The sequence below is a fragment of the Carassius carassius genome, chromosome 4, assembly GCF_963082965.1.
Source record: "Carassius carassius chromosome 4, fCarCar2.1, whole genome shotgun sequence".
NCBI classification, from domain to species: Eukaryota; Metazoa; Chordata; class Actinopteri; order Cypriniformes; family Cyprinidae; genus Carassius; species Carassius carassius.
In genome coordinates, this window is record NC_081758.1 from 30296900 (window position 1) to 30323272 (window position 26373).

Here is a 26373-nt window from a genome sequence, read left to right on the forward strand (position 1 = left end):
GCGCTCGCGCTCGCTGACGGCGGATGCCCTCACTGCGAGCTGTTGCCATGGTGACTCTGAGGACTCGCCTGGCCTTTTTCTCTGAGCCTGCATTCTCCGCTGCGCTGAGGCGCCGTAAAAGCGTTGCTTCCAGCGGATTCCGGAACCGTCTTCAGCTCAACCGAGCTCGCCGGTTCGCCCTGCTTCACCGGCCCCCCCTGCATCGCTTCCCGGTGGGCAGCGCACGCTGTTTGCCGGCGCGTCGTCCGAGGAAGTCGATCTCAGGGCCGCGTCGGGGGAAGAGGACACGCGCTCTCTGCTAGCTTCGGGCAATGAGGGCTGGGCGAGCTCCAAGGATCTCGCGCCTTCTGCTCAGAAGCCCAGCAGACGAGCTGACATCGAGAAGGAGCCGGGGCGAATGCTCGCGTTGGCCGCGACGAGTCTCGGCCGCGAGTGGTCTGCACCAGCGCCCCCCCTCTCGTTCCCGGCTGGATGGTATTTTCCTTTCGGATGAGCGTACTTCTCAAAGCCCGCCTCATTTCTTCCTGAGCTTCACGAAGAGGTGGCGAAGGCTTGGAACGCTCCATATTCAGCGCGAACTCGTTTGTCTGTCTCACTAGCATTCTCCACACTGATGATGCTAAAAACAGGAACTACCAGTCACTTCCGCCGGTGGAACAGGCGATAGCGACGCACCTTTGTCCGCCCTCTGCTGGACGGTGGCAAAAGCGGTGTTGCCATCTAAAGCCTGCTGTGTGACGCTGCGGCTGCACTACTCGCGATGGCTGCTTCATCGAAGCGCAGGTGTACGAGTTCCGCTGTGGCCGAGCTCTCACCCAAGCGCGCCGCTGTTTCAGTTCCAGGAATTGTGACTGTCTCAGCGTTTTCTGCAACGCGCAAGCCTGCATAGTTGCCCGCTTGCCTGCACACAAAAGCCGTTATCACAACAGCTTCAGCAACGCAGCTCGAGACCCCCGTTCTCGCTCTACCGGCCGTCGCCCCGCGCTGCGGGGACCGCGGCAGAGGTTTACGGTGAGGCCGGGAGCCCCGAAGCTATCCTAGGAAAGCCATCTATGCATGCTGCATGACGCTGCGTCTGCACTACACACGATGGCTGCTTCATCGAAGCGCCGGTGTACGAGTTCCGCTGTGGCCGGGCTCTCACCTAAGCACGCCGCTGTTTCAGTTCCAGAGATTGTGACTGTTTCAGCGTCTTTTGCAATGCGCAAGCCTGTACGGTTGCCCGCTTGCCTGCACACAAAAACCGTTATCACGGCTACCCAGATATTTCCCGAAAAAGTGTAATTTCTGGTGTCCCGGCCACGGCCGATGGTGCTATAAATGTAGTGACGATGCCCACTGCTCAGTGCCCATCTCCACATATAAGCACAGCCCTTCACACAGGGCTCGCGCCCATAAAAGCGACTCAAGTTGATCACGCGCACTACATAGTAAGCGTGCCCACTCCTCAGTGCCCACAATCACTATGTCACACAAGTCATGTGGTTTCTGTAAAAACGAAACCCGTGCACGTTCGTCCGGCCACGGCCGATGGTGCTATAAATGTAGTGACGATGCCCACTACTCAGTACCCGTCTCCACATGTAAGCACAGCCCTGCACACAGGGCCTGCGCCCATAAAAGCGACTCAAGTCGATCGCGCACACTGCATAGTAAGCATGCCCACCCCTCAGTGCCCACAATTACTATGTCACACGCGTCATGTGGTTTCTGTAAAAACAAAACCCGTGCACGCTCGTCCGGCCACGGCCGATGGTGCTGTAAATGCAGTGACGATGCCCACTCCTCAGTGCCCATCTCCACATGTAAGCACAGCCCTGCACACAGGGCTCGCGCACATAAGATCGGCACGGATCGGTCGAGCGCGCCGCATAGTAAACGTGCCCACTCCCCAGTGCCCACATACACTATGTCACATACGGCGCGTGGCTTCTGTAAAAACGAGGCCCGTGCACGTACGCTCTGCACAGGCAGACAGCGAGTTGAAAGTGGTAAATGTGCACATATGCAGCCCACAGTTACTCGCAGACATATCGAGTCCTAACGGGACCTGCTCAGCCTTCCCCCAGTCGGTTAAGCGCCGGGACGGGGTCGAGGAGGAGCGATCTGCCCGCTGTGATCAGCGCGCTCCCTGCCTCAAATGCGCAGCACACCCGAGCGCCGCCGTTGCCCAGTCAACAGAGCGCACTTCGCATCCAGCCCTTAGCCATTCATGCAGATGCATGGTCAGCACTTCCAGGGGTTTCGGATTGGATGCTAGGCATTATAAAGAGAGGCTACTCGCTACAGTTTTTTTCGACGCCCTCCGCGCTTTTCAGCGCGTGTCGAAACTACGGTCAAAACAGAAGTAGCACACATACTTTGGGGCCGAAATATCAAAATTGTTGAGCAAAGGGGCTGTAGAGCCTGTGTCTCAAGCTCAAAGCGAGGGGGGGCTGTACAGCAGATACTTTCTGGTGCCCAAGAGAGACGGGGGTGTAGCGGCCCTTCAGCTCGTAGAAAAGAAACAGAGAGTTTTTGACGGGTGCCTTCGATTTATTTTAAGATGCAATAAACTTCATTGCTGAAGTGATCGTGGTCTCAATTCTTTGTTGCAAATGTTTTCCAAGCATCACAACACTGTGTTTACACATTAACTTCATAGCACCATTACAATTGTATCACAGCATGGTGGCACCGTAAAACTACAAAGAAAACAAAAAACAATACATAAATATCAAGCAAAATAAACTCAAAAACAAACAAGCAAACAAACATTCACTACACATTTAACATTGTTCAAATTAAACAACAAAGTTTGTCTCTCAAGTTCGTAGACAGACAAAATGGAAGACACAGTTGAGCAAATGGCAGCGCAAGCAAGTCAAAAGTTAGTTCCTGATAAGGATTTAAATATTTCTAAAGAAATGCAACCGGTTAGATCAAGATCAAGTTCTCGAAAAAGAAATCGTACAGAGAAAGGCCTAGATATGCATAAACAGGAGACCCAGAAGCAAGAGAAAGCTTTTGATAAAGCGTATGACTCCTGGAAGCAGACCGCTAAGGAAACTAAGTCTAAATTGAAAGTTTTTTGCACATATGAAGAGCTTGAACATATTTCAACTCACACAGTCCAGAAACTTGTATTTGCAGTCTTACTTCATGTAACGTTCTTTTACTGAAAGTTTACCTTTTCATCTGTAACAGTAACGTTGATATACGATCACCATCCAAACGTTCATGAATGAGCCGCGCTCCAACTGACGGTGTAATTTTACAATCCTGATGAGGTATCCGTCTCGGACTGACGTAACGTGATTCAATCAGCGCTTTAGATGCAAAGTCCAGTGTCCCAGTCACGCGATGAAACAACAGCAACACGATGAAACCTCATGTATAGCAGCGAGTTTTACTGTAGCGGCCCTTCAGCTCGTAGAAAAGAAACAGAGTTTTTGACGGGTGCCTTCGATTTATTTTAAGATGCAAAAAACTTCATTGCTGAAGTGATCGTGGTCTCAATTCTTTGTTGCAAATGTTTTCCATGCATCACAACACTGTGTTTACACATTAACTTCATAGCACCATTACAATTGTATCACAGCATGGTGGCACCGTAAAACTACAAAGAAAACAAAAAACAATAAATAAATATCAAGCAAAATAAACTCAAAAACAAACAAGCAAACAAACATTCACTACACATTTAACATTGTTCAAATTAAACAACAAAGTTTGTCTCTCAAGTTTGTAGACAGACAAAATGGAAGACACAGTTGAGCAAATGGCAGCGCAAGCAAGTCAAAAGTTAGTTCCTGATAAGGATTTAAATATTTCTAAAGAAATGCAACCGGTTAGATCAAGATCAAGTTCTCGAAAAAGAAATCGTACAGAGAAAGGCCTAGATATGCATAAACAGGAGACCCAGAAGCAAGAGAAAGCTTTTGATAAAGCTTATGACTCCTGGAAGCAGACCGCTAAGGAAACTAAGTCTAAATTGAAAGTTTTTTGCACATATGAAGAGCTTGAACATATTTCAACTCACACAGTCCAGAAACTTGTATTTGCAGTCTTACTTCATGTAACGTTCTTTTACTGAAAGTTTACCTTTTCATCTGTAACAGTAACGTTGATATACGATCACCTTCCAAACGTTCATGAATGAGCCGCGCTCCAACTGACGGTGTAATTTTACAATCCTGATGAGGTATCCGTCTCGGACTGACGTAACGTGATTCAATCAGCGCTTTAGATGCAAAGTCCAGTGTCCCAGTCACGCGATGAAACAACAGCAACACGATGAAACCTCATGTATAGCAGCGAGTTTTACTGTAGCGGCCCTTCAGCTCGTAGAAAAGAAACAGAGAGTTTTTGACGGGTGCCTTCGATTTATTTTAAGATGCAATAAACTTCATTGCTGAAGTGATCGTGGTCTCAATTCTTTGTTGCAAATGTTTTCCATGCATCACAACACTGTGTTTACACATTAACTTCATAGCACCATTACAATTGTATCACAGCATGGTGGCACCGTAAAACTACAAAGAAAACAAAAAACAATACATAAATATCAAGCAAAATAAACTCAAAAACAAACAAGCAAACAAACATTCACTACACATTTAACATTGTTCAAATTAAACAACAAATGATACCAAAGAAACACATAGAAAACAAACTAACATACCTCGCTCTGCTTGCCAAAGGGATACTAAAGCTTAAACCATTTTTCTCAAGCTTGTTAGCTCAAGAACAAACGTGAAAATACTCTTGCTTTGTTTCCTCTCCCTTATATACACAATAAGGGTATTTCGCCATCTAGTGGTGACGCCAAGCAAAACAAATTAAAGGGGAAGGCCATTACAGGGGGTCTCAGGCCCATACTGGATCTAAGACAGCTGAAAAAGGCATTGATGAAACGCAGTTTCAAAATGCTTACGACCAGGAAACTCCTCGCGCAGATTCGCAGAGGGGACTGGTTCATGTCAATAGATCTGAAGAACGCGTATTTTCAAATACAGATAGCGTCAAACCACAGGCGATATTTGAGATTCGCCTTCGAGGGCCAGGCATACCAGTTTACAGTCCTGCCGTTCGGCTTGTCCGTGGCTCCTCGTACGTTTACGAGGTGCATGGATGCAGCGCTCGCTCTTCTCAGACTCAGAGGCATGCGAGTGCTGAATTATTTTGACGACTGGCTGGTTCTGGCCCGATCACGAGCGGAGCTCGTGGACCACAGGGCCGTTTTACTCGATCACCTCGAGAAGCTCGGCCTGAGTGTCAATTGGGCGAAGAGTTCGCTGAACCCCAGTCAGACGATTCTGTTTCTGGGTATAGTTCTGAACTCGTGTTCCATGACGGTGCGGCTGTCACCACAGCACGTGATGGGCATTCAGCGCGCAGCGAGTTCTTTCCGCTGCGGCGCGACCGTGTCGCTCAAACACTGTCAGAAGATGCTGGGCCTCATGCTGCATCTCAAGGTCAATCAGAGCTGTGTCACAGCTCTGGCACCTTGGACAGCGAACGGCTGGTACCGATCAGGTGTAAGCCTGGGGACTTCCCCGAATGTAAAGAGGGTGTCGACGGACGCCTACACTTCGGGATGGGGAGCGCTGCTCGAGGGCAGACCGTCCTTTGGCCTATGGTCAGAACGGGAAAAGCTCCATCATGTCAACTGTCTGGAAATGCTGGCAGTGGAGAACGCGCTGATGCGCTTTTGTCCCCAAATCAAGGATCACCACGTCTTAGTCCGTTCGGACAACATGTCTGTGGTGTCCTACATAAATCGGCAGGGCGGTCTCGGGTCCTGAAACCTGTACAGGCTAGCGGAACGCCTCCTGGTTTGGGATCAGCGCAACGTGCGTTTGCTGAGGGCAGTGCATGTGCCTGGGCTACAGAATCTGGGTCCAACCAGGCTGTCCAGAGGCAATGTTCCTACGGGCGAATGGTCTCTACACCCGCAAACAGTCCGGCTGTTGTGGGAGAGATTTGGCAGGGCGGAGGTGGACCTCTTCGCGTCCCACGAAAACGCTCACTGCCCTGCGTTCTTTTCCAAGAATGAAAGCGCACTGTCACGGGAATGGCCGTGCTGCCCGCTTTATGCTTTCCCTCCCGTCTCCCTCCTTCCGCAGGTGATAGAACGGGTGAGAGAAACAAGATGTTCAATACTGCTTGTAGCACCTCTTTGGATGAACCAACCATGGTTCCCAGAATTGATGCAGTTAGCAGATGTCACCCCGTGGCCAGTACCGTTGAGGAGGGACCTCCTCTCGCAGGCCAGGGGCTCGATTTGGCACCCTCAACCGGAGTTGTGGTCCCTCCATGTGTGGGCACTCAACAGTTACCCGCTGATCTCGCAGTGGGAGTGCTGAATACCATCACTTAGGCTAGAGCTTCGTCGACACGACGTCTGTATGCCTCGAAGTGTTCGGTGTTCTCCAGCTGGTGCACAGCTCGAGGATATTCACCCCTTAGTTGTGAGGTGACGGAGGTTCTCTCCTTCCTACAGGAGCTGTTGGATAAGGGCAGAGCCCCATCCATGCTCAAAGTTTATGTGGCGGCCATTGCAGCGTTTTCTAAACAGCGCTCGGTCAGTCAATAGGAAGGAATGATTTGGTCATCCGGTTCCTCAGAGGAGCTAGGAGGCTGAATCCTCCCAGACCTTCGTCAGTCCCTATGTGGGACCTCGCGGTGGTTTTGGAGGCCATGAAGGGTCCCCCTTTTGAGCCTATCCAATCGGTTAGCCTTCAGCATCTGTCGTTCAAGACAGTATTCTTGTTGGCTCTCGCTTCGGTGAAGTGTGTGGGTGATTTGCACGCGCTCTCTGTGAGCCAGTCGTGCTTGGAGTTTGGGCCTAATGACTCAAGGCTCATACTCAAACCTAGGCACGGTTATGTGCCGAAATCCCTCAACACGCCGTTTCGGGCTCAGGTTATTGCCCTGTCTGCCCTGCCGGTGTCAGGAGAGGATAGAGACTCGAGTCTTCTTTGCCCTGTCAGGGTTTTAAGAGCTTATGTGTCTCGCTCTGCTGCCTTTCGGCAGACGGAGCAGCTGTTTGTCTCGTTCGGTGGACGTTCCAAGGGAATGGCTGTTTCGAGACAGACTCTATCCAGATGGATAGTTGACGCCATAGCGTTAGCTTACGCTTCCAGGGGCCTTCAGTGCCCGCTGGGCATCAGAGCACACTCCACAAGGGGCGTTGCCTCGTCGTGGGCGTGGTCTACTGGGATCTCCTTGCAGGATATATGTATGGCGGCAGGTTGGGCCTCGCCGTCTACATTTATCAGGTTCTATAACCTGGAGGTTACCGCCTTGCAAGCAAGGCTGCTGTCGGTATAGTCGAATCAGGGCCCTGAGGGGAACTCTGAGTTCGTGAGCGCTATGCGCTGCCGACTGTTATATGGGCAGTATTGCATAAGACCCGCATTGCCACATTGGTCAGGCCTTGCCTCGGCTGTGTGATGTCATATTGCCGCATCTACGGATGTTGCTAGATATGGGACGGAGGGCTTCCCCCCTTCCTGTCCTGGACTCTCTGTGAGTCCCTCAGGTGACTGTGCACTGTAAATCCTGGGCGTTGCTTCAGGTTTATTGGTGTGTGATCCCTGCGTGCACGGCGTTTTACATTGGGTTCCCGTAGCGTCTTAGCTAAGACGCAGTACGAGAGAGCTCTCGTAAGAGAACGTACTCGGTTACTAAACGTAACCTCGGTTCTCTCTAGAAGAGCGAACGAGTACTGCGTTCTCTGCCGTGCGTACGATTCACTCTGGTTCGCTTCGGCAATGAAATAAATCAGGTGAGTCAGCCTTTTCGAGCTCCTTTTATAGGTTGGGCCACACCCGTTTCGGCGGGAAGTGGCAAGAAGGGCGCGAAGCGCCCTTATTGGTCTGATGTTGCATCAGCCTGCGCTCGATAGGCTGTGCAGTTTCCGCAGAACAAGCCAATGAGCGAACGAGCCGTCTCGCCTATGGCTGTGTACTGCTGCAAATGCGCTTTACAAAAATACAAAATTAAGGATAATTTTTTGCTTCAGTATTTCGTGAAAAGAGACTTTTCCCGTAGCGTCTTAGCTAAGACGCAGTACTCGTTCGCTCTTCTAGAGAGAACCGAGGTTACGTTTAGTAACCGAGTACGTTTTACTCTCATTTGGAGTTTTCAGAGAGTGAATCTGGACCCTGTTTGCAATCCAGATAGCTTAAGGATTTTTGGATTTTCTATAAGTACAAGCTCGGACAACAAAAGAGAAACTCACATAAATTATTCCAGCCATTTGATGACATTTTACTGCTTGGATAATCCAATGAATCAAAGGAAAATAAAGGTGCATCTCAGAAAAATAGAATGTCGTGGAAAAGTTATTTCAGTAATTCAACTCAAATTGTAAACTTGTGTATTAAATACATTCAATGCACACAGACTGAAGTAGTTTAAGTCTTTTGTTTTCGTCTTTTAATTGTGATGATTTTGGCTCACATTTAACAAAAACCCACCAGTTCACTATCTCAACAAATTAAAATACTTTTATACAGTCGTGGCCAAAAGTTTTGAGAATTACATAAATATTAGTTTTCAAAAAGTTTGCTGCTAAACTGCTTTTAGATCTTTGTTTCAGTTGTTTCTGTGATGTACTGAAATATAATTACAAGCACTTAATACGTTTCAAAGGCTTTTAATCGACAATTACATGACATTTATGCAAAGAGTCAGTATTTGCAGTGTTGGCCCTTCTTTTTCAGGACCTCTGCAATTCGACTGGGCATGCTCTCAATCAACTTCTGGACCAAATCCTGACTGATAGCAACCCATTCTTACATAATCACTTCTCTGAGAAGCAACCCCACACATGAATGGTGTCAGGATGCTTTACTGTTGGCATGACACAGGACTGATGGTAGCGCTCACCTTTTCTTCTCCGGACAAGCCTTTTTCCAGATGCCCCAAACAATCGGAAAGGGGCTTCATCGGAGAATATGACTTTGCCCCAGTCCTCAGCAGTCCATTCACTATGCTTTCTGCAGAAGATCAATCTGTCCCTGATGGTTTTTTTGGAGAGAAGTGGCTTCTTTGCTGCCCTTCTTGACACCAGGCCATCTTCCAAAAGTCTTGGCCTCACTGTGCGTGCGAATGCGCTCACACCTGCCTGCTGCCATTCCTGAGCAAGCTCTGCACTGGTGGCACTCCGATCCCGCAGCTGAATCCTCTTTAGGAGATGATCCTGGCGCTTGCTGGACTTTCTTGGACGCCCTGAAGCCTTCTTTACACGAATTGAACCTCTTTCCTTGAAGTTCTTGATGATCCTATAAATTGTTGATTTGGGTGCAATCTTAGTAGCCACAATATCCTTGCCTGTGAAGCCATTTTTATGCAACGCAATGATGGCTGCACGCGTTTCTTTGCAGGTCACCATGGTTAACAATGGAAGAACAATGATTTCAAGCATCACCCTCCTTTTAACATGTCAAGTCTGCCATTCTAACCCAATCAGCCTGACATAATGATCTCCAGCCTTGTGCTCATCAACATTCTCACCTGAGTTAACAAGACGATTACTGAAATTATCTCAGCAGGTCCTTTAATAACAGCAGTGAAATGCAGTGGAAAGGTTTTTCTGGGATTCAGTTAATTTTCATGGCAAACAAGGACTATGCAATTCATCTGATCACTCTCCATAACATTCTGGAGTATATGCAAATTGCTATTATAAAAACTTAAGCAGCAACTTTTCCAATTTCCAATATTTATGTAATTCTCAAAACTTTTGGCCATGACTGTACTGATGTTAATGGACAAGCTGCGCAAATCCATGTTTATTATCAGCTTAGATTTGCACAGCTTGTCAGTTAACAATGGCTCCGTGTAGTAACAGCTGCTCTATGTGAAATCACGCACCTGATGTATTTACCGCTGATTAGATAACCGGCTTTACTGAAGAGATGCACATTAATCATCGGCCGATATATATCGTGCACCCCTAAAAAAACAAAAATTTTTTTGTCAATTGTTAGCCTACTGGAAAGTAAATTAATTTACTGTACATGTACTCAGTACTTGGAAGGGCCTCCTTTTGCTTTAATTACTGCCTCAATTCGGCGTGGCATGGAGGTGATCAGTTTGTGGCACTGCTAAGGTGGTATGGAAGCACAGGTTTCTTTCACAGTGGCCTTCCAACTCATCTGCATTTTTTTGGTCTCTTGTTTCTCATTTTCCTCTTGACAACAGCCCATAGATTCTCTTTGGGGTTCAGGTCTGGTGAGTTTGCTGGCCATTCAAGCACACCAACACCATGGTCATTTAACCAACTTGTGGTGCTTTTGGCAGTGTGGGCAGGTGCCAAATCCTGCTGGAAAATGTAATCAGCATCTTCAAAAAGCTGGTCAGCAGAAGGGAGCACAAAGTGCTCCAAAATTTATTGGCAAACGGGTGCAGTGACTTTGGTTTTCAAAAAACACAATGGACCAACACCAGCAGATGACATTTCTCCCCAAATCATCACAGACTGTGGAAACTTAACACTGGACTTCAAGCAACTTGGGCTATGAGCTTCTCCAACCTTCCTCCAGACTCTAGAACCTTGGTTTCCAAATGACAGAGGTGGGTAGAGTACCCAAAAACTGTACTCAAGTAAAAGTAAAAGTACTTCTAGAAATATTTACTCAAGTAAAAGTAAAAGTACTAGTCTGAATAGTTACTTGAGTAAGAGTAAAAAAGTATCGGATAAAAAATCTACTCAAGTAGTTAGTTACTAGTTACTTTGGGTCATATATACGGAGCCTATTTTTTTAGATATATAGATAAAATGTATGTAATGTATGTGTGTGTGTATAAATATATATATTTAATCAGCCTTTACACCAGTCTTCAATGCCATATAATTCCAATATGTTGATTTACTATCAATGATGTTCTTTTTATCTTTCTATACATCAAATAATCCTAAACAAAATGTCACAGGTTCCAAAAAATATTAAGCAGCAAAAACTGTTTCCAGGACTGGTAATAAATCAATATATTAGAATTATATTTTGAAGGATCATAACTCTGAAAACTGGAGTGACAGCTGATGAAAATTTGGATTTGCACCACAAAATAAATTATATTTTAAAGTATATATTATTTATGTATAAATAACCTCTGACACAGATAAGAGTGAAAACTTCTCACATGACCGTTAAGTTACCGAACATCTGAACATAACAAACCAAATGCACATTGACGGATCTTCTTCTGTCTGCACGCAGAAGTATATTTCTGTAAGCGTAAATATTGTGGAAATATCATAATTAATTGTGTCTAGGCATATGGGGGTCATCATGTGACACAGCAGCCACAACAGCATATTGGCAAATTATTATTAAGCATTATTTATTTATTTTTTTCATTTTTATTAGAAACATTCCCAGACACATGAACTATGTAATGAAATATCTCGATTCTCACATTTCATAGCATGTTAATAATGATATGCAATGGTCAAAGTAGCCTAATTATTTAATTAAGTAATTTATTATAAAACCCTGTCTGTTTACTTAAGTAACAGATATAGGTGTCATGCCATAACATATTTTTAATACGTCTGACTTTATATTAAATGTGAATTTAACATTGAAAGTCAATGTGATATAAAAACAGCTACTAATCTTTCATTGTTCATAAAGAGAGCAAATAACATTTACATTCTCAAAGATCATTTTCACTGACAGTCTAGAGTTCAATCACTCTCAGAAACTCCCATTAAAATCACTGAAACTGTTAACACTGTGAAATCAATATCTTATTTACAGATTCGTACACACATCTGCACTTTGTTGTTTCTGACGAGAGAATTCACCAGAAAGAGGTATTCAGTCAGCGAGCGAGTGAAGGAAGCACCGGCATTTTAGCGATGACTCATCTGAATGCCTCTGATTGGCCATTGCATTCAAAAGCTCAACATAATCGCGTGTGATTGGTTATAATGCGCAGCGCTGTAAAAACGCATCTATCTCTGGCTCAGCGCCAGCAAGCGATCACAGATCTGTATTCAGCAGCTGATGATGATATGACTGGCTGAACGTACTCGCACCTGTGTGATTGTATTAAAATTAATAAAATCTTAATCGGCTATTTTTTGTCTTTTGGAAGCTGCATTCAACTTGACTCCCCTCTGTTATAAGCCACACACGTACAACAAACTAATGTCACAGGTATCGTGTACTGTAATCGAATGTAGCCCAAGTTATTACCTGTTGAACAGTAGACAGCACACGCGGTGTTCATCTAATAAGGATCTCCAGTGCAAGCAAATAATAGCCTTTGCAGATTTGCTTTCAATTCAGTGCAGTTCCATAGCCCCGTTTTCAATGCTGCTGATGTTAAACGTTACAACTCTGAGTGAACCAGCGCACGCGGCAGGGAACTGAAAGAATCATTCAAACTGATTCATGAACCAATTCACTCGTTTGCCAATTGGTTTGATCAAGCCTTTGAACAGAATTGACTCAAAAGAATGAATCATTCGCAAATGGGAATCGCTCATAGTCCAGAGAAAAGTATACGGCACGTTTGGAATAAACTGAAGCGTTATAACATCTATTGCATTAAGATAAAGTAACGAGAGGAGCGTCGCCCACAGTAACGAAGTAAAAGTACAGATTTTGCCCAAAAAATTTACTCAAGTAAAAGTACCCATCTTTAAATATACTCCAAAAAGTATTAGTTACCCCAAAAAATTACTCAAGTAAATGTAACGAAGTAAATGTAACTCGTTACTACCCACCTCTGCCAAATGAAATACAAAACTTGCGCTCATCTGAAAAGAGGACTTTGGGCCACTGGGCAACAGTCCAGTTCTTCTTCTCCTTAGCCCAGGTAAGACGCCTCTAACGTTTTCTGTGGTTCAGCAAATTCCTTGACACATCTGTGTGTGGCTCTTGATGCCTTGACCCCAGCCTCAGTCCATTCCTTGTGAAGTTCACTCAAATTATTGAATTAATTTTGCTTGACAATCCTCATAAGGCTGCGGTTCTCTCGGTTGATCTTTTTCTTCCACAATTTTTCCTTCCACTCAACTTTCTGTCAACATTCTTGGATACAGCACTCCGTCAACAGCCAGCTTCTTTGGCAATTAATGTTTGTGGCTTACCCTCCTTGTGAAAGGTGTCAATGATTGTCTTATGGACAAATGTCAGATCAGCAGTCTTTCCCATGATTGTGTAGCCTAGTAAACCAAATTGAGCGACCATGTTGAATGCTTAGGAAACCTTTGCAGGTGTTTTGAGTTGATTAGCTGACTGGCATGTTACCATATTCTAATATGTTGAGAGTTTTTGTTAAATGTGAGCCAAAATCATCACAATTAAAAGAACCAAAAGACTTAAACTACTTCAATCTGTGTGCACTGAATTTATTTAATACATGACTTTCACAATTTGAGTTGAATTACTGAAATAAATGAACTTTTCCAGGACATTCTAATTATTGAGATGCACCTGCATGTGTCATCTTTACTCATTTACTGTATGCTTATGCATTTTTATGCATGGATGGCAGCATCACCACAGAGCAGAATAAATAAACACAAAACATACCAGAGAATCATAATACAGGGCCTAACAATCAGTTTTAACACCTCAGTGGCTGTCCAGTCTGCCATGGAATTTTTTTTTTTTTTACAAAAGCTCTGATTAGCCCTTGACATCACATCCCATTATTTGGCTAAACTTTGATTTATTAGCATATTTGTAAAAACAATCAGGAACAAGAGACGTGTTGAAAAGTACCTTGTTGAGCCAGGAAATGAATAACCTGCCAAAACACATGTATTATTCCTTCATTCTGTTTTCACTCTTATTTCTACACACTTTCCAGCAGGGTAGATGAAAATATAATACATGCTTTAGTTGGGACACAAAATTTTATTTAGCCAATATACAACCACTGCCGCAAAAAATAAATTTGATGATGCGAATTAAAATGCTACATGAGATGAAAATGTAAAGAAGATAAATGAGCTGTCACAAGAGAGGGTGACAATACATGAGCAGGCAACTTCATTTTGAGAAAGCTTAAGCCTAGTTTGTTTTTAACTGACGGTAATTCTCTGTAAAGAATTATTGTTTATTGCAGGGCCTATCAGTTTGTGGCCCAATGAAAGACAATGCATTTGCATTAAAGACATTAAATGAATTAGTCCTGCCAGAAGAGTGGTCACACCTCCTCTTACAGGAAATTTACATGGCATTTTAAACCGTCTATGAAGAACAAATGTTGCCTTGACAATAAAAAAATGTTAAAAGTACAAGGCAAAAACAAATTAAATAAAAGTGAAAGTAAAATAAAGCACATAATATGTAATTCATAAAACTCCCTTAAGTCCTTGCTGCAGTTATTGAAGTATCTGACAGATTCTTGCAGTATAACACTATGGATATTGGCAGAATTCGGCACCAGCACTGAAACAATGGAGTACTGATTTACAAGCTCAGGGGTTTACAGAGTGTCATCCATCAAAAGGATGAAAAGGATCAAAACAGGTACAAACACAAGACCAAGATGATCTCTGTAAAATATAAAAGAGCGTCTCGGTTACGTACGTAACCCTCGTTCCCTGATGGAGGGAACTGAGACGTTATGTCGAAAGACATATGGGGTCTCACTTGGGAGGCCAATCATCTCTGAGTTTAAGAGAAAACGCCAATGAAAATTGGCTAGTGGATTTAACATGCCTGAGCCACTCCCCATGCCAACGGCTATAAATAGGGCGACAGGTGCATCCACTCATTAGGTTTTACGCTGAGGAGCCGAGAACGTGTCCCAGCAACAGCGACCGGTTCAAGGTTGTGGCATGGGGACATAACGTCTCCGTTCCCTCCATCAGGGAACATCACTACAAGTTATGTCGAACGACATATGGGGTCCTATGGAAAACGCCACAACCTGAACACCGTCACAACCCTGTGGCGCAGCAATTGTCTGCAAGACTTGGCGTGCCACAAAAGCTACGCTTAAGGTTGTAACCTTCCCAAAGCCCCAGCGCCAATTCACTGACCTTGGTACCGAAGGGGCCAGAGGGTGAGTCGCATCGCTGCTGGAGAAAGCCACGCTGCTGTTCCGCCCACATTAAGTTAATGGAAGGGATTTCAACCTTCAGTGGAAGATTGCTTCAAATCTTCCCTATTTGTTCTTTCAGCTTGGCAAGACAATGGTGAAGCGAGCCTTAAGAAAAGGTCACAACGGAGACCACATCCTACCCGTAGGAAGGTGACATGTTGAGATACTGATATGGACTGACCCAAGGGGCAGTACTACATATGGAAGGGGTCTCTGAGGCAGGTCCTACCTTAGAATAGGGATGGAACGGCTGACAGAAGAGACTGACAGAACGGGTCTGTCAAGGGAACACACAGGTTTGCCAAGAGGGAAACCTTACCATGGAAAAATACACATATGGGATTACCTGTAGGGAATCAAGCCATATGGACACCTAGCCCAGTACAGGGGCTGACCGGAGCTCCGGGCATGCTAACACTAGTACTGGGCCTGGTGACAGACTGCTCCGCCAAGTCTGACTGCCGAGGGTGCTGGAGGATGCTCAACCAGGGTGAGCCAACCGGGGAACTCTACTGGGAGAAGAAAGGCGCTCGCATCCCTGCTGTTAGAGGCAATGGCGCAGCAAGCGTGACACCCAGCCAGCCCTTCCCGCCAATTTACCTGTTACCCAACACACGGGAAGAAACTGGCTCTACACGACCTAACGATCAGGTCATGTCTCCCCAGGGACCGGCCGCCCTCTGCATTGTGATGGGCTGAAATGGCAGCCGCATACACTTTCAGGGTGGAGGGTCAGCCCACACTCCAGCCTTTCTTGCAGGAAAGAAGGCACGACTCTGACCGGGCATCTCTGGGGTTCTTCTCGGTGAGAAGAACACCAATTCATGAACAGATTTCACTTTAGAGCATAGGCCTGCCTCATGGAGGGGGCTCTAGCCTGAGTGATAGTGACCACCGCTGGTGGCAGATCACTTAGGTCTGCCGCGTCCCATCCAGAAGCCACACGTGGAGGTTCCAAAAATCTGGACGCGGGTGCCGAATGGTGCCAAGCCCCTGAGAGAGGAGGTCCCTCCTCAGGGGGATGCGCCAGGGAGGGGCTGTCACGAGGAGCATGAGTTCCGAAAACCAGGTCTGGGTGGGCCAGTAAGGCGCAACCAACAGGACCTGTTCCTCGTCCTCCCTGACCTTGCACAGCATCTGTGCGAGCAGGCTCACTGGGGGAAACGCATACTTGCATAGGGACCGAGGCCAGCTGTGTGCCAGTGCATCCGTGCCCAGGGGGGCCTGGGACAGGGAATAGTACAGCTGGCAGTGGGAGGACTCGTGAGAAGCGAACAGGTCTACCTGGGCTTCCCCAAATCGACTCCATATCAGCTGGACCGTTTGGGGATGGAGTCGCCATTCCCCGGGAAAGGTGAGCTGTCGTGAGAGCGCGTCGGCTGCATGATTGAGCTCCCCTGTGATGTGGGTAGCGCGCAGCGTGTTGGAGGCATCTGTTGTGACAACAACATACCGGGACACTTGTTCTAAGGGCACGCCGGCACGTAGATGGCAAGGTCCGACCAGGGGCTGAATCGGCGGCGACACATCGGTGTGATGGTGACACGATGTGTGGGGAGTCGTGGCCTAATGGTTAGAGAGTCGGACTCCCAATCGAAAGGTTGTGAGTTCGAGTCCCGGGCCGGCAGGAATTGTGGGTGGGGGGAGTGCATGTACAGTTCTCTCTCCACCTTCAATACCACGACTTAGGTGCCCTTGAGCAAGGCATCGAACCCCCAACTGCTCCCCGGGCGCCGCAGCATAAATGGCTGCCCACTGCTCCGGGTGTGTGCTCACAGTGTGTGTGTGTTCACTGCTCTGTGTGTGTGCATTTCGGATGGGTTAAATGCAGAGCACAAATTCTGAGTATGGGTCACCATACTTGGCTGAATGTCACTTCACTCACTCACTCACTCACTCATTAACCATGACGCCATGCTCATCTCGGGACTTGGGAGTGTAACCAGTGCTGAAGTGGTCTCATATGGAGCAACCCGAGCAGCGTGACTGCGGCTGCGGATGCCATATGCCCCAGGAGCCTCTGAAAGTGTTTCAGTGGTACCACTGTCCTGCCTCTGAAGGAACTCAGGCAGTTCAGCACTGACTGGGCACGCTTGCTGGTGAGCCGTGCCATCATACTCACCGAGTCTAACTCCATACCGAGATGAGAGATTCTCTGCACAGGGGAGAGCTTGCTCTTCTCTCGTTTGACCTGAAGCCCCAACTGACTGAGGTGCCGGAGAACCAAGTCCCTGTGATCGCACAACTGCTCTTGGGACCGGGCCAAAATGAGCCAGCCATTGAGATAGTTGAGGATCCTGATGCCCACTTCCCAGAGTGGGGCAAGGGCGCCCTCCGTTACCTTCGTGAAGACACGGGGGGACAGGGAGAGCCCGAAGGGGAGGACCCTGCCTGACCCTGGCAGAAACGGTCTGTGGCGAGGGAGGATCGAGACATGAAAGTACCCGTCTTTCGGGTGGATCACTGCAATCCAGTCCTGGGGCTGAATGCATTTGATAATGCTTTTCTGCGTCAGCATCTTGAACGGGAGCTTGTACAGGGCCCAATTCAAGACTTGCAGATCCAGGATAGACCGAAGGCCACCACTTTTCTTGGGTACGATGTGTAAGGGCTGTAAAACCCTGTCCTCATCTCGGCTGGAGGGACAGGCTCGATTGCATCCTTCGCCAGTAGGACAGCAATCTCCTCGCGCAAGACAGAGGCGTCCCGGACTGCCACCGAAGTCTCGAGCACGCCATAGAACTTGGGTTGGGTTGGTTCTACCCTTGTGCATTTGTTAAAACCTTGGCTTGGTGAGTTTGCAGGATAGCCATGGCATGCAGAGCAGAGGCAGCTTGGCCCGCAGCACTGTAAGCCTTGGCAGCGAGAGCGGCCGACAGCTTACAGGCCTTGGGTGAGAGGCGCAGACTATTCCTCCCAGTGGCGGCATTTTGTGGACAGAAGTGGACCGCAATCGCACTCTCCTGCTGGGGAATGTCGACGCACCCCTAGCTGTCCCACCATCGAGGGTAGTGAGGACTGAGGAACGAAATGAGCAGCTTCCAGCCGTAAAAAGGGGCTATCCACGACTACATCACTTCCCCATGCACATCCGGGAAGAAAGGAACCAGAGCAAAGGGCAGTTGTGTGCCGCGCTCTACACCGAGAACCAATTGAACAGCCATGAGCACTCAGGGCTGGGCGGTGCATTCACCTCCATCCTGATGCTCACAGCTGCCCGGGCAAGCACGGCTGTCAACTCTGGGTCCAATTTGTCAGAGAACAGGAAACGACCACATCGAATCGTCCGTGATTTGCTCTTTTAGGAAATCTGCTCTCTTCGTTGAAGCGCCCAGGGGAATCGCTGAAAGGGACACCGCTGTTTGCGCCGTATCGCCAACCAGAACAGCTTCCCGACACAGCAGATGAATGACTTTGTGGAGTATAACAGCTTTCATACAACCACTCGGCTCTGAAGCAAAAATCTAATGATGCACCTGTCGCCCTATTTATACCCGTTGGCACAGGGAGTGGCTCAGGTATGTTAAATCCACTAGCCAATTTTCATTGGCGTTTTCTCTTAAACTCAGAGATGATTGGCCTCCCAAGTGAGACCCCATATGTTGTTCGACATAACTCGTAGTGACCGACAGAAAGGGAACTGTGTTTTATGCAGGGTCACCAAGCTTTTTGACATTGTTTACTTCATGTTATGTTACTGTATGTGTCACACAGTGACAACTTACTGCAAGTTCCTTGCTTTAATAATGTCACTGTCACTGTGTTTTGTGTGTAAAATAGAATATGTGGAGCTGAATGCGTTGATTCATCATATTTGTGTACTAAAATGCCATATATTCTTATTGTGCAGGGACCCTTGTTATAAAACATTGCTAACATGTCATTCACAAAAAGTTGAATAGCCAGTCTGCTAGTGTGACGGTTCACTTGTTTGGTGAATTATTCTAAAATATTAAAATTTAAAAATAAGTCTTTTGTATTTCAAATATTTTAAAAAGTAATTTATCCCTGCAATGGAAAAGCTGAATTTTCCGCAGCCATTACTCTGGACTTCAGTATTGCAGGATCCTTCAGAAATCATTTGAATATACTAATTTCTTATATTCATTAATCTTAAAAACAGTTTAGCTGATTAATATTTTGTAAGATATATTTCTACAGGTTTATTTGAGGAATAGAAAGTTCAAAATATAATTTATTTGAAAAAGAAATCTTTTATAACATTATACATATCTTTACTGTCACTTTTGAATAAAAAAAGACTTACTGATCCCCTCCCCCCATTGTACACATCTTACACTGACACTTTATTGTAAAGCAATTTTGCTATGCTATTTTATCATACATGTGCTATTATAGTTTTTGTTAATATATTGATTTTTTTATGTTATTTTAATAATTTCTGCTGTCATTTGCATTTGAAAGTTTTAGTAATTTTATTGTTTTATATTATTTTTATTATTTTACATTTTATTTTTAGAGTTAGTTATTTTAGAACATCAAGATCAACTAAATGAAAATGGGAAATGTTGCCTTGTCAACTAGCTAAAATAAAACACTATAAGTATTTCAGTTCAGTTAGGGCTGTGACGGTGGCTGATTTTTACCACCGCGGTACTCATGGACCTACAACCGCCGGTGGCGCGGTGTTTGAAAAAAAAAAAAAAAAATTATATATATATTAGTGTCAAAATTTGCTTGTTAACCAAGGCGATAATTTTTTTCCAGTTTAACTTATTCAAATTATTTTACGTAGGGGCGGGGATGGCCACCCACTCACAACTGCTGCTTCTGTCACTTTTTCTCATGACAAGAAGTAAATTTATTCAGTCGCAGACTCGCAGAATGACTGAACAGAAAACGTTTCAGACACGCGCTCCACTTCACTTTATTATCAGGTGCAAGTTAAGCGAGCGCGGACGGTCCTGTGCTCAAAGGCGGTGCGCGCTTCCTTTGTGCGTATCCTTTCATATCAAACTGTGAAATAAACTATGTGCAAGCAGTGTCGTGGTCAGTTAATTCATGGAATTACCAAAAAAGGTGATTAAAGCTGACTTAAACTGTGCATGCATGTGATATATTTTATATATATTATATACAGGATATATTTATATGCACGTCTAGAAATCAGCCCAGCACTGTCTCACTCATCTAACACATCCTATTTAACTTGTCAGTTCGTGTTTATTTGAGCACTTCTGTCAGTGAACGCTGCCTGCAAAACACTAAAATAAATATCAAAGAAATAATGTTTATTTAGGCTACAAGAAAGTAGGCTAAATAAGAAAGTTAAATACACCCTGTCTAACGGACGCGAGCGACGCAACACGAGAATACTCATTATAATCAGTGATGCTACACTGGATGCAGCACAACACGACATGATAAATCCCCGTCCGGTCTGTGATGTAGGCTACTGACACAGAGTTCAAATGTCCTGTATAGATACTAGACAGACTAAACCTGTCGCAACGCGGTTGTTGCGTCTGGTTTACTTTTCCGCCACCAAGCAAGCTCAGTAACTCCTCATCTGCACGTGCTCTCTTTGAAATAGGAATCGTTGCCATATTTCTTGTTACCATCTTTTATTTATCGCTGTCTCGTTTGTATTTGGCCAGTTTGGAGAAAGCCTCACCAAACCTTACCAGCCAGCGTTTGCGATCACGAGAACTTGTGTAAACGCTGATGGGTGACATGAATGCAGATGACTCCAGATCGGTGAGGTGGTATTTGCTTTCCCAACAAGATCCATCGCCCAACACTAAATTAATTTGTTGAATGTATAAACTGTATTTTCCCGCGCTCAAATCTGCCAATCTAAAGGAAACGCTGTGTTTGAGGTAATTTGTTAATTACCATAGACTTAGAATTTGCAACTATTACAGTTATTACACTTATATACAAAACTTTGTATTATGTTTGTGACGTCACGTGCACTACCGCCGGTGGCAGTAGACAACCGCGGAAGCAACCGACCACCGCGGTGATGCGGTGAAGTTCAGTTAACATTTATTTTATTTCAAGTAACATTTTTTATAAAATATTTTTTATTTGAGTTAACTATAATAACCCTGTTGTAAAAAAAACCTGTCTTAATCATCTACTCAGTGTTTATCTTTCAATACATAAATATGAAGATATATTTTTGCATAATAGCTAAAACACTGAGCCCATACATAAGTGACAAAGGAAAATCCCCGGGAATGTCCCCAATAACACTGTCACTAGTCTAATGCATAGCAATGTCTCACCCAATGTAATTACTGCTACCAGACTTCTGCCTTAACAGTCTTCCTATACACCCCAAATTAAATTTGGTGTCACAGGCCTGAAGTTTTTCATTACCGCTATCTCAGTTTTACTTAATGTTCTCATGGTCACTGGGGTGGCCAAAACCTTGGTCATAACTGTTACTCCTTGCTCTTTTTTTAGGCATGAATCCAGCTCTTTTACATTATTTTAGTGTATCATTAGCACCTTACTGTCCACTCCCCCACTTTGCCTCTTATTCATAAGCTCAGGGAGAAGCAATGGGCATGTCTTGATCCCCAAAAGGCAGATACACCTCCATCCTTTCATTTATTTGCTGCCCTTTGCCTACTGCAGCATAAAAGCACTTTAAAATCACTTAGAAGGCCCCCCGAGTATAACTGGTTAAGGAGAGGCTATATATATATATATGGAATTAGGGACAGAGGAAGGGATAGCAGGTTAAGCATAATGCATAATGCAGTGACCAAAATAATTTAAAGTCTCTCACATTCTAAATAAATCAGTTCATGGCCACTGCTGCAGTGAAAAAGATTCACCAACAATCTGTTACCTGTCTTCTTTATAACAAACAATAGTCTGACACCAGTAGGCAGGAGATTTCAAACATTAATGAGACTCTGTGGGAGGAAATAAGAAAGGAACTTCAGGTAATTCCAGGTGACAGTTTAGGCAATAAAGGAAGAGTCATCTATCAGGAGATTTACTGCAGGCACAAAGACAGCTACTGGATTTGAGTGACATAAAGATGGAGAGGGACTTTCTAAGAGATCATTCAGCCAAGCATGTCGCAATAACGTTTAGTTTAAATTTTTTTATTGAAAAATACACATCACATTTTATATCTCATTGTACTTATTTAATTATGTTTTTATGTTCTCTTGTGCCAGGTTCGGGGGGGTGGGGGGGGGGGAGTTGAGATCATCGGAGGTGGGGGCTTAGCACCCCCAAGCCCCCCCTTGATGCCGGGCCTGCGCCACTCTCTGGGCGCCACTGAGTGGCGTCTGTACTTCACTGTACTAGAGCACCTGTCCATCAAAAGCTCACTATCCAATCAGAGTAGATCACTGTTAACCCCGCCCCCACGAGAAGTTTGTGTCAAAACTTCAAACGAAAAACTGTGGCAATGCATTCAGAATCCACGATCAGCGAAAACGAATCTTTGAAAAACATTAACAAAAATGAAGCATATTTGAAGAGCCTGTTACATTTGTGCAACTGTGTTAATTTTTTTCATTTTCATTGTGTTTTTTTTTCTTTTGTAATGGCATATTTTTGATAGTTTCTGAAGAAGTTACGTTCAGTTTTATAAAGTTTCGTTCATTTTTATTGAAGCAAATGTAATTCCATAGTATACACCACAACATTTTCAAAACGATTCGTGTTTATACACATCCACGAAAAATGTCCAAAAACGCTGTATTACGTATGCCAGGCCAGTAGTTGGCACTGTAGAGAAGTGACTATTATATGTTGTATATGATGCGTCTCTGCTGTTGGTTGTAATATTGGTAATAAGTAAATCCATGCTTTCCTGAAGAAGCGTTAGCAAACTCTTGAGCAGCAACAACAGTACCATGTACTCCGCCACTGTTGTTTATGTTTGTTCACACTTGCCTTTAAAATTAAAACGTACTGCGCATGTCTACATACCTAACATGTACTACGCATCCGCACGATGTCACCATTTTCAAAGGTTCACATATTGGGTGTTTACGCGGAAATGTTAACAGTGGCATTTTCAAAAACGTAAAATATCCATTTTCAGTCCCCAAAACGCTGTCGTCATGTAAACCCACAGACAACACGCATAAAAAGATTCCTGTTTTTGGCTGAAAACGTTGTTGTGTAAACGCCCCTTATCCTAATGCAATGGAGGTGTACGGCTTGAGAGATTCTATTTCTGGATCAACCAGAACAGGATCAAAGGCTTTTTTAATCCTTACAGTTATCTGCTTTTCTCTCTAAAAAGTTCTTACTGGAGTTTCTGTGCAATTTTCTCACTGCTGAATCTCATCTAGTTCCCTGCTTTATATAAGCAGGGAGTTTTTGACCAAATACAGTATTTGAAATTTGAAACATAATGCCTTACAAAAAAAACAAAAAACAAACAAAAAAACTTTTTTAATATGCTGGTGTTAACAATTGGAAATAGTATATAATTATATTATAATTATAATTAGGTAGATTGCCCACACAATACAGCTGTATACATCTGTATACAATACATCTTGTCTAGAAACACACAAACAAAAAATAATTTTCCCATATTTACCAAAGGGTAAAGACATTTATTGTAGTAACAGGAATCACATGCAACCAGACCTGACTGCAAAACACCCTGCTGAGTAATTTAATAAGATTGATGTAGTACCCTTAAATGTCATGTATAAATAAACAAATGTACATGAAGGTCAATAAACACGGCCTTCCACTGGTTTCTCATTTGTCTTACTGAATACAAGAGGTGGAGGAGAAGAAGGAGAAAGAAAAAGAGAAAGAGACAGGATGTTGTGTGTTTCTGGCTGATATCCGGCTGAAACAATAGTGTTTCCCAGGAGATGAGCTGGGCTCAGGTTACTGGCTTCACTCAGCCATGTCACTTTGCGTGTTATGTAGAAATCAATAAGAGTGGCCTATGAATGGCCTGGTTTTATTTCACACAAACTGAGGTAGAGCCACTAAGATACTAACGTATCACACAATACAAGCTAACTAGCAATCATCAAGCATTAAATTACTTGCATGCGCTTTTTTTTTCTTTTACTTGATCTATTAAGCTATTCAGAAATACCTTACATTTGAACTGAAAGACAATGACTTAATACACATCTATTTTTACATTTCAAAAAAAAAATCTTAAAAGTCTTAAAAAGTCTTAAAGTCGCAATGTAACTGTTATATGATTTTTATAAAAAGCCAACCTAGACTTTTGCTTTTTATAAAAAGGCAAGGTTGGTTCAGTTCAAACAGTAATCACAAGAAAAGTGTGTGATAAGAATTCATTATAAAATAAAATGAAACCAACACGAAGACAAAAATTACATTTATAAGAATTTGGCATTTGCGTTTTGAACTAGATTTTTCAACGATTTCTTGATCTCAACTCTTAGACATCATTATTTGTAATTGACCTGGAACAGACTTTGAGATCACATTCCAATTTTAAACTTCAATAATAAACTATTCATTCAAATAGCACTTAATAGATAATCTTTCCCTCTAAAATGCTTATCTAAAAACACTTTTAGAGACAGCAGCACTTTTGTTTTGAAGCGACACTGCAACGTGTTTACAGTTTGTCCCCAGATTGCCAGGGCACTGAAAAGCTTACTGAGTTTCAAGAGAACTCCTCCTTGCTCAGTTAAGCTGGGCCTTGGCTAGTCTGTCTCAGTATGCCACATGTCAGAGGGATTGATGGTCTGCCTCAATCCACTCCGAGTGGGACACAAGCCTCGTCCGTCTCTAGCCATCAGACGCAGATGGCACATCTAATGATGGCATCAATCAGTGACAGGAAACATGGGAGGAACAAGCAGAGAGAGAGAGAGAGAGAGAGCAAAGAAAAAAACAAGACTACAGTGGTAATACATTTTAAACCAGATATGCTACATAGCTTTGCATTTAAAACCAAACTGTGAAAAAATGAACCTATGAATTTTAAATGATCATGCCAACACAAGACCATACAATAATATGCACCATGTGGTTGATAAGTAATGGATAAAATTTCAGTCAGATGGTCGTTCTCAAAAGCCTATTCAGGGTGATAAATGCAGAGTTTATTTTAATAGTAATAGAAAATACAAATAATAAAAAAAAAAAAAAAAAAAAAAAAAAAAAAAAATATATATATATATATATATATATATATATATATATATTAATAAGTAAATACATTTATAAAAATAACAATAATAATAAACATACTATTGATTTCATTTAGATATGTTAAAATAATAATATATTATTATTACTTTATTTAGATATTTATTTTATTATTTTTATTATAATAATTATGATGTTTTTTAAATATAATATATTTATTACAATAATACAATCAATTTAAATATAAAAATACCTCTATATAATAATAATAATAATAAATCCCACAAAATAAACAGTGGTTTTCATCCACTAGTATGCCTTATAAGTGCATCAGATTACATCAGTTTGACATAGATAGTGGACTGTGGCTCCATCTCAAGCGTTAGAATTGTGTAATTGATCCTAAACACTGGATGTGATGTGGTGGACCTCCTAACTATGCCATATGTGGCACAGCTGTCCAGTGAAGAGTGTAATTAATAAACATATTGGGCATTTGGAGGCACAGCCTGTAAGAAAGCTGGTGACTAATGGATGCTGAATGGAACTGCGAGCCAGTGTAGTCTCTCTCTCCATTGGCTGAAATCGAAATGACACACGAAGCCTTCTCTACTGTACACACTGTATATCCTTTATGCATCCTCCTACAGGCAGAGGATTTCTGAGAGCCCACACATCCCCGAGTGTTTCCTGCTCATTTTTTGCAGGTCGCTATTGTGCTGTAAACGGGTCAGAAACCCAAAATGGACAACAAAGTACTGCATGGAAGTGAAAGTGACATGACATACAGCCAAGTATGGTGACCACTACTCGGAATTCGTGCACTGCATTTAACCCATCCAAATTGCACATATGCAGGAGTGAACACACACCTGGAGCAGTGGGCAGCCATTTATGCTGCAGTGCCTGGGGAGCAGTTGGGGGTTCGGTGCCTTGCTCAAAGGCACCTCAGACATGGTATTGAAGGTGGAGAGAGCACTGTACATTCACTCCCTCCACCTACGATTCCTGCCCGCCCGAGACTCGAACTCGCAACCTTAGGATTATGAGTCTGAATCTCTAACCATTAGGCCATGATAGACAAAAAACTTATTCTAAGAATGAACACAGACATAAATACAAATATGCAAACAGTGTGGCAACAGTATTCTCAAACTCACTGCTTTCATTTGTCTGCTTCTGTACAGCTCCTTTTACAAAGTCACAGACAGA

At 43.9% G+C, this 26373-nt stretch overlaps 1 protein-coding gene across 2 annotated transcripts in view; it reads right to left on the reverse strand.

The window, feature by feature from the left end:
• LOC132130980 (zinc finger matrin-type protein 4-like) overlaps positions 1-26373 on the reverse strand; it is a 106006-nt gene that overhangs the window by 35835 nt on the left and 43798 nt on the right. The window lies entirely within an intron of this gene.